Below are 8,403 nucleotides of genomic sequence, written 5' to 3'. Positions count from 1 at the left end.
GCTTGCCAGGCAGGCGCTTTTGCCGCTGAGCTAAATCCCCAGCCCCTTTTCCTGCATTTTTGCATCTAACCCATTCAGCAGAAAATACAGCATTCTCAATTTACTTTTGTAAGGCAAATTGTTGGATGCAGATAGAAAAGAGGACCTCCAAGTATTGTTTTTCAAATAACCCATTTATATATTTGAGAAAAGCAGTCAATTGAATGACAATACTATTGATTATACACCTTCTTTAATTTGAGAAAAATAGTTTCTTTTTATTAGCAATGGAAACACATTTGCTGGTTACCCAAGGCAGGTTGGAGTTGCTCTGTGACCACCTCCTGTAGCACATCATTTTCCTTGTCCTTGCTGACAGATTGAGGCTTTGCTCGGCTCTCTGGGTAAATGCAATTGGTTTTCAGGCTTCTTATGATGGAAGTGTCTTCTCACAGTAGGGATAATTGTTATACTACTGCTGGTATTTGGGTCTTGCATCTTTAATTGATTCTTCTCAGTTTGTGTCTTCTAGGTTAAGTCAGCTCTCCTTCTGCTGCATACCATATGTGGATCACATTTCACATTCTCACCTAGAAATTATGGAAAGAGACAATCTAAATACAATAAATAACCCTTTTCTCCCAAGTGGTGGTTCAGCCAGCATCAGGGCCCCACTTCATCACTTGTCAGCAGAAAACAGTTAGAGACTGACCACAGTGTTCCAAGTTAATGAATTTACTTTGCTGAATTATCACAGAAAAGTCATGGTTATTTTATCATTGTTTCTTTAAAAGCCACATTACAGCTGAATGATAAGTCTGTAGTAGAACACTAACCTTCTATCCTGTAAGTTACATGGAAGAACTATGATACATCAGTCAGTGATCCAACTGCTTGTCGTATCATAAAAAATGTCATTTCTTCTCTATCTCACAGTAACATCAAAAGTCCCTTTCAAGTACAAACATTTATAGTTTATTTTTATCCCCTTGATTACTAACCTTAAGCTAATTTTATTCAGAAGGACTGTTTCCAGCAATGCCAATGGCACTAATCCCTGTCAAAGAAAACACTACTTAGTTTTGAAACAACACCTTGTTGTCCCCAAAACTGAGGTAGCTGGACAATGAAACCACCAGGAACTGAAGAGAGAATTTTAAGATGGTGTTTCCATACTCCCTCCTCATATTAAAATCACACATGAAGTTCCTCACTTTTTCTCCCTTCTGTGCATTCCTGTCTTGGAGTGCAGCTATTACTCTCTTGTAGTGTATCAATAAACTCTTTTCTGCAAAAAAAGTCCACCTACAGAAGTTCACGTACCCCTAAAGGATAGCTATAATGAAAATAACACCTTGATACACTATAGTCAGTCTGCTGAAACCAAACAACCAGCCAAAGAAAACTCTCACAAGTAGGCACAGTGAAAAAACACACCTTACAATGGCAACATGAGTTATGACCGACATATTGATCAAAGCTATGGAAGTTGAAAGACAATAGAATGGCATTTTTTAATATGTGGGCAGGAAAAACATATCTGCCACTTTATCATTTCACACTGTTCAAAAGTGAATGAAAACTTTCTTCCAAAATATACTATTATAAGAGTGAAATGAAAAGCTACAGACTGAAAGAAAGTAGTCATGATACATCTGGCAAAGAACTTGGGTCCAGAATACATAAAGAACTCTTTTAATTCACAACCCAAAAAAGTGGGTAAAATATTTTAACATATATTTCACAAAAATATACATGCACATGACCAGTAGACACATGAGAAGCTATTCAACTTTTTTAGTTATTAAGAAAATACTAATCAAAACCACTACTCACTCAGAATGGTTAAAATTTAAAAGACTAACACTATCAATGGTTGGTGTGGATGTAGTACAAGTGAAATTCTCATATGCCAACATGAATGTAAACACTGGAAAACATGTTAATACTTCCGTATATATTAAATATACAGTTGCTAATCATAAAATTCAATAATTCCACTCTCATATGTTTACCCAAGGGAAAAAGAATAGGTACTTTAAGAGAAATTCATGGCAGATTTATTTATAATAACCTGAATCTAGACACAATTCACATGTTCATCAACAGATGAAAGAAGAAACACATTACTTAGACTGAAGGGAAATGTTTCCAATTAAAAGGTTGGAATTGTAAGAAATAACAAATATTCTCAAAATGGGACATATGTGAGTATATGTAAAATATTATTGGTTGTTTAAAACAACAATAATAACCAAATTATGGCATTTATAACACAGGAAGTAAAGTATAAAACTGCAGTAACATAAAGGGTAAGGATGGAAAATCAATTATAAGGCTATAATTTTAAGGTTAAGAATTTAATGTTGAGCCTCCTGGAGGCCAAAACAAAAAGGGAAACAATACTACTTCTTAAATCATTTTGTACATTAAAAACATCTGTATTTCTCAGGAGACATGAAACTTTCTTGGGAGGGATAACACAAAATTTTAGCTTGCAATTTATAAAGGCAATATTGAATACAGTGAATAATATATTATAAAATATTTTCCTATAATAAATGTAGTGTGTTTATTTAGTGTGTTTTTAATTTCTTTGTTTTTCAGTACTAGGGATTAAACCCAGGACCTTAAGCAGCTAGGCAAGAGGGTTACCACTGAGCTACACTTGCACTCCACATTTACATTTCTTGAAGCATCTCATATAAGCTAAGAGTGTGAAGTCAGGGTGTGGGCAGGTGAAGGCTGTTCTGTTGGTGAATGTTACAGTGTGACTTATCACTCAGCCTGAAGTTGTTATCTGACTGGTAAGAAAAACCATTTCCCTTAATCTTTCATCTTCCATCAATATCTTGAAATGACTCTCACAAACATATTTGGGACATGCTTAAGCCATATATCAATAATTACCTGAAATACAAATGATCCAAATGTATCAATTAAAGGATAAAAATGGATAGAAATGATTAAAAATACTATCCCATACATGGTGTCTATAAGAAACTCACTTTAAATACTTAATGCTAGTAAAGTTTTTTTTTTTTTTTTTTCCTCCGGTACTGGGAACCGAACTCACCACCTTGCGCTTGCCAGGCAGGCGCTTTTGCCGCTGAGCTAAATCCCCAGCCCCTTTTTTTAAAAATTTTTTTTTTTTTTTTTTTTTTTTTTGCTAGTAAAGTTTTGACACAAGAAAAAACCTGCAAAATCCACCGTTTACTCAAGTCAATATAATTAGGCCAAAGCATTTGTAAAATAATTTGGCAAGTTCTAATTAATGTCTAAAATCCCAAACAAAAACAAAGTTAGTACTGGCTAGTATTAATATTACTGCTCTTTCTCAGCAATGTGCACATAATCTGTGTTTACAAAGTGACCATTTTGGATCAAAGTGTGATCATTTTTTCCACCTATATGACTCACAAACTTCAGTTCATCCAAGCATATTAACTCTTCAACTGGTGTAGTAAGTTATTATGATGGAGGTTTGAAATATTTGCTATTTGAACAGAAAGTTAATTCCTTATTCCCAGGAATGTGATTACCCCTGAAACAGACTTGAATAATTCAGAGGAAGAGAAATTATATTTTTCAATCAAAGAAAGGAAAAAATAAAATTAACCAGAGCCTTGGTCTGGTGGTATACAGTGAAATACTTTTATTCTTTTATCACTAGTGTACTATAGAAAAATTGTTTGCATCAAAGACTTTTACTACTTGTATTTATTTTATCTTGCATGCAAAAATATAAATATTTTATTTTCTCTCCTTCTTTTAGGAATTTTTGACCAACATAAGGATTTATATCACTTAGATAAAGCTAGAGAATAATCAGTCAATGTATTACATAGAAATTTAAATAACATTTCAATGAATTTCAGGAAATTTTCATAATTTTAGTACTAAAACTTGACAAAATAATGAAAAAATAAAAAATCAGTCTCAGTTTGGAATATAGCAAATATAATTTTGAGTAATCATATATATAACAACTCAGGATCAAATCAGAGGAAAAGAAAAGCTCTCAACATGGATTTCTATGTATATCTACTCACTTACGGCCTTACAGAGACTGATAAAAAGATTACTGGCAGATGAAGCTTGCAAAACATTTTCTTTGATGGTTAAGAAAAAAATATTTTGTGGGTAGTTAGACATCCTGAATAATGGAAACAATCCTGTCTACTTACTGCTTTTCTGTTCTTGTTTTATTGCTTCAGTAAATTATGGGGAACTTTATGATAAGTTTCTTGATTTATTTTTAAAGAAGATATTAGCTTTATTATTTATTTATTCTAGCAGATTTCTTCCATAAATACTCCATAAATATTAACATATTTGATGGATGGTAAATATCTGATGAAAGTGAAAAACATTGTGTTTGATGGATGGTGAGGATTTGACAATACTCTTTTTTATGTTGTTTGTTTTTTATTTGTTTCTGATAGCAAAAGTGCAATTAATTAACAGCATATGTCAGTAGAAGAAAAAGATACAATATTAATGTCATGAGCTTTAGATTCGTTCATCAGAAGTAAATACATCATCATTTCTAGAAGTTTATAGTTCTATTTTTGAAGTATTTCTAAATTCAAATTTATTGGTAAGCTTTCTTTATGTTGCTGCTGAAAATGATTTTCAGTAGACACAAAGACTGCATTATTAAACTTGAGGGATGACCAGCGTCATGTAGTCTTCCCTGATGTGAAATATTTGGAAAATAAGATAGATGTAGGACTTTCTATCTTTAAATGACTCTAAAATGCACTAGTATCAGCTGAATGTTCACTCAGGTGATGGTTTGAGAGAGGGAGGGAGAGATGGAGACAGACACAGGAAAGAGAGGAGAGGAAAGGAGAGGAGAGAAGAGATGAAGGAGAGAAGTGGAGGGCAGGTTGGGAGGAGACAGAGACACAGAGAAAGTAGAAGATAAATATCTCTCCTCACAAGGAGAGGAGCAGAGCAGACTCATGAAGAAACCTGGGGGAAGGAAATGCTAGCTTTAAATGGCTTTTGGTAACTAACTTTGTATGTTTAGCCCAGAAATTTCAAAATAAAATGCCCACTAATAAGTTAAAGCTGTAGATGTCAGTGACTTCCTCCTTAAGGCGGTGCCTGTCCAATTCCAAAATGCTTGTAAAAAGGTAAATGACTAAGATCTTCTCTGTGTTTCCTCATGGAGAAGAAGAAGGAGTGTGTATATAGTGTCTTAATTCATAGCTGAACTATTTCTGAATATTATCCATGTGCCTGGCAGTGTGTTAAGAAACCCACATATATTGTTTTGCCTATCCTTTACCTCAAACCTGTAAGGTACCTGCTATTATTATGTCCACTGTTTTTATATGAGGGACTAAAATTTTAAAAACAGTGCATTAATAACATTAAATTGCACATTGAGAATGCTTTCCTTCTTGTAGTTGTTTCATTCTTTAGGATTGGATTCCAATAAGGAGAAAGTCTCAGGTACTGGAGTATTTTTAACCCTTCTACAACATCTGGTCATCATTTGCTTCCAATCTCTTTTCTCTTTCTTGCAAAGACAGAGCTCCTGGAAAGCAATAGTTTGTAGCTAGATTGCAACAACACTGCCTTGCTTTTATTCTGTTTTCAAGTAATTATTTTCTTTGTCTGATCAGTAATAAGAAAGCAAAGAGACTTTCCATATATAATAGTTCCCCAAGATGCCTTTGGAAGCTAAAGTATGTTAAGTAAATGAGGTAACACTTTTAAAGGTGGCAGGCAAGGGAACAGAGGTTTGGGAAATAGTATGGAACACTCTGCTGTTTTGGTCATATTGACAAAAGTTCATGCATACTGTAAAATCATTTGCATCTGAGGCACACATTTTCTGGAGATTTTAATATGAAATATACAGTGCTAGGATTTGCAATACTTGAAATGATGGATGGCTCTGAAATTTAATGTCTCTGCATATATAAACCTAAGATGATCAAGCCAATGTCCATAACATGAGCATCTGTTATTTTTATTCTAGTAAGAGCAGTGAAAAATAAAGGTTATTAAAACTGTAGATACTCTTGAGTTAAAGACAATTCCAAACTCTGTGTGTGTGTGTGTGTGTGTGTGTGTGTGTGTGTGTGTGTATGTGTAGCCGGGAATTGAATCCAGGGTTTGCATGCCAGGCAAGCACTCTATCCCTGAGATACAGCTCCAGCCTGAATGTTAATCGCTGATTTTTCTTACTCAGCTTGCAACTTCCTCCAAAGGAACGGCTCCTTTCTCTGAGTGCCTCCCATGCCCCAGACACTGTGCTAAGTTCTTCATGTAATTCTTCCCGTTTTGAAAAACAGCCCATCTTAATCACTTTCCTTGCTGCAGAGACAAAATACCTGACACCTGCAAATTAAAGGAGGAGTGGTTTATGTTCATTCACATTTTGGAAGTTTCAGTCCTCACATGTCAGCAGCACAGTGGAAGGACCTGAGTGGTGGAAAGCTGCACCCCGCCTGGCAGCCTGGAAGCAGAGCCGAAAGGAGAGATGGACCCTTCCAGGTCTCACCCCCAGTGACCCACCTCCTCCAACCAGACCTTACCCTTTAGCAGCAAGTCAGATTTAGCATCCTTGTAATCCGTTCACATCAAACGCATAATGGGGGCCATTTTTGATCTAAACCACAACACAACCCCACAAAGGTAAGGGTTACTAACTTAGTAATGGAAGGAAGCAAATGGTTCAGAGAAGTTAAAGAACTTGTGCGTGATCACAGAGTTTATAGGTGTCAGAGCCGAGATTGGGTTCTACACTCTGACTGTATATGGTTTTTCACTTCACCACTCTATTCCTTCTTCCCTCTCTCTTCTAAGGAAATTAAGAGAAGAAAATAATGTCTTTTATATTTAACCTCATAGTCACCATTTCGTTCCTCCAGCTTGTGTGTGGATCCTGCTCGCTCAGCTCAAAGAATTTTCCTTGTTTCTTGCAACACTGATCTGTTTCGGAAAAATTCTGTCATTTATGTGGCAATCTTTATTTTAATCCTAATTTTAAAAAGATACACATTGTTGGATATAAAAGTTTGGATTGTCAACTTTTTTTCCTCAGAACTCTGAAAATGTTCTATTTGTCCTCTGGCAGCCATTGTTTTTATTTTATAAGAAATTGGCTAAGAGAAATCATTACTCCTCTTTATATAATGTGCCATTTTTTTCTCCAGCTATTTTAAGATATTATTTTTTATTTTCAGGAGTTCAAGTATAATTTCCCTCATTCTTGTATCTCTTTTTATAGGGTTTGCTGGGCTGTTTTTCATGCAACTTGGTAAATTTCACACCATTACTTTTTTAATAAAATAACCTCTCTCCCCCCTTTTCAGTCTCTCCTTCCTTTCTGGTGCTCCTGTCACACATGTGCCACATCACATTGCTTGCTGTTTTCCCATGAATCACTGAAATTCTGTTAATTTTTAAAATCTGTTAAAAAACATGTCATCTTCTTATGGAATTACTGCATTTCCTTTTTTTTTGAGGGGCTGGGGTTGGGGCTGGGGTCAAACACAAATCCTTTCCACTGAGCTACGTCCCCAGCTCCTTTTTAACTTTTTATTTTGAGACAGACTCTCGCAAAGGCACTAAATTATCCAGGTTGGTTTCAAACTTATGACCTCCTGCCTCAGCCTCCGGGCATGCTGGGATTATGGGTGTGCACCACTGTGTTCTGATAGTCTGTTTTAAAAGTCAGTGATGGTTTTTTCTACCATGTGTAGTTCAGCCTATACAGTAAATTTTACATTTCATATAAATGTGCTTTTTAGTTAGGAAATTTCCACTTAATTCTTTGGATAGCTTCTATTTTCCTCCAAGATTCTTCACCTATTTATTAACACATTTCATTTAAGTATTTGAATATGTTTGTAATAGAAAATTTAATGTCCTTACCTGTTATTCTAGCATCTGGGTCAGCACCTTGCCTTTTCCTTTAGATGAATTTCTTCTTGATTGTAGGTCACATTTTCCCAACTCTTCACATGTTGTAATTTTTTATAGTATGCTGGGCATGATCAGTTGTGTACTTTTGGACATTTGAATTACATTGTCTTCTTTTAAAGACTGTTAAGTTTTATTTTGACAACTTACTGTGTGACCTTGAATAGCTCCAATCCACCAATGCCATAGAAATTGTTCTTTCCTTTGCCTCGTGTAGTCTTATCTTGTTTAAGGTAACACAATTTTGACCCGAGCTTCTCCATAGAAACTTCTAGAACCCCTCTCTTTATGAAGGGGCTTCCTGTTTAGAACCCCGGCCTGAAGTTCCAGCAGCTTCATCAGTCTCAAGCTCATCTCTCGTTCCTCTTCTCAGCACGACCATCATGCTTGTTGTGGCTTCACCTTCTCTAGCCATTGTCAGGAGACTCTCCCCATACAGAAAGCAGACTAAACAGGAGACTTTCTCATACGCATCCCTTC

At 35.4% G+C, this 8,403-nt stretch overlaps 2 long non-coding RNA genes across 3 annotated transcripts; both read right to left on the bottom strand.

Annotated features, from left to right (window-relative positions):
* Positions 1-213: 213 nt before the first annotated feature.
* Positions 214-901, bottom strand: LOC102022953. The gene is made up of 2 exons (XR_001234719.1): positions 816-901; positions 214-569 (listed from the first exon to the last, which is right to left on the bottom strand). It is a non-coding gene; the product is annotated as an uncharacterized LOC102022953 (long non-coding RNA).
* Positions 902-979: 78 nt separating this feature from the next.
* LOC106148934 lies at positions 980-8,185 on the bottom strand. Of its 2 annotated transcripts, none has more exons than XR_001234720.1 (3): positions 7,876-8,185; positions 6,843-6,930; positions 980-1,036 (listed from the first exon to the last, which is right to left on the bottom strand). It is a non-coding gene; the product is annotated as an uncharacterized LOC106148934 (long non-coding RNA). The 2 variants fall into 2 exon arrangements; XR_001234721.1 differs by having other exon boundaries at positions 1,008-1,036; positions 6,854-6,930.
* Between the last annotated feature and the right edge of the window lie 218 nt (positions 8,186-8,403).

The sequence above is a fragment of the Chinchilla lanigera genome, unplaced genomic scaffold (assembly GCF_000276665.1).
Source record: "Chinchilla lanigera isolate Chin_1 unplaced genomic scaffold, ChiLan1.0 scaffold00032, whole genome shotgun sequence".
Classification (NCBI taxonomy): domain Eukaryota; kingdom Metazoa; phylum Chordata; class Mammalia; order Rodentia; family Chinchillidae; genus Chinchilla; species Chinchilla lanigera.
This window is presented reverse-complemented; position numbering and strand designations above follow the sequence as displayed.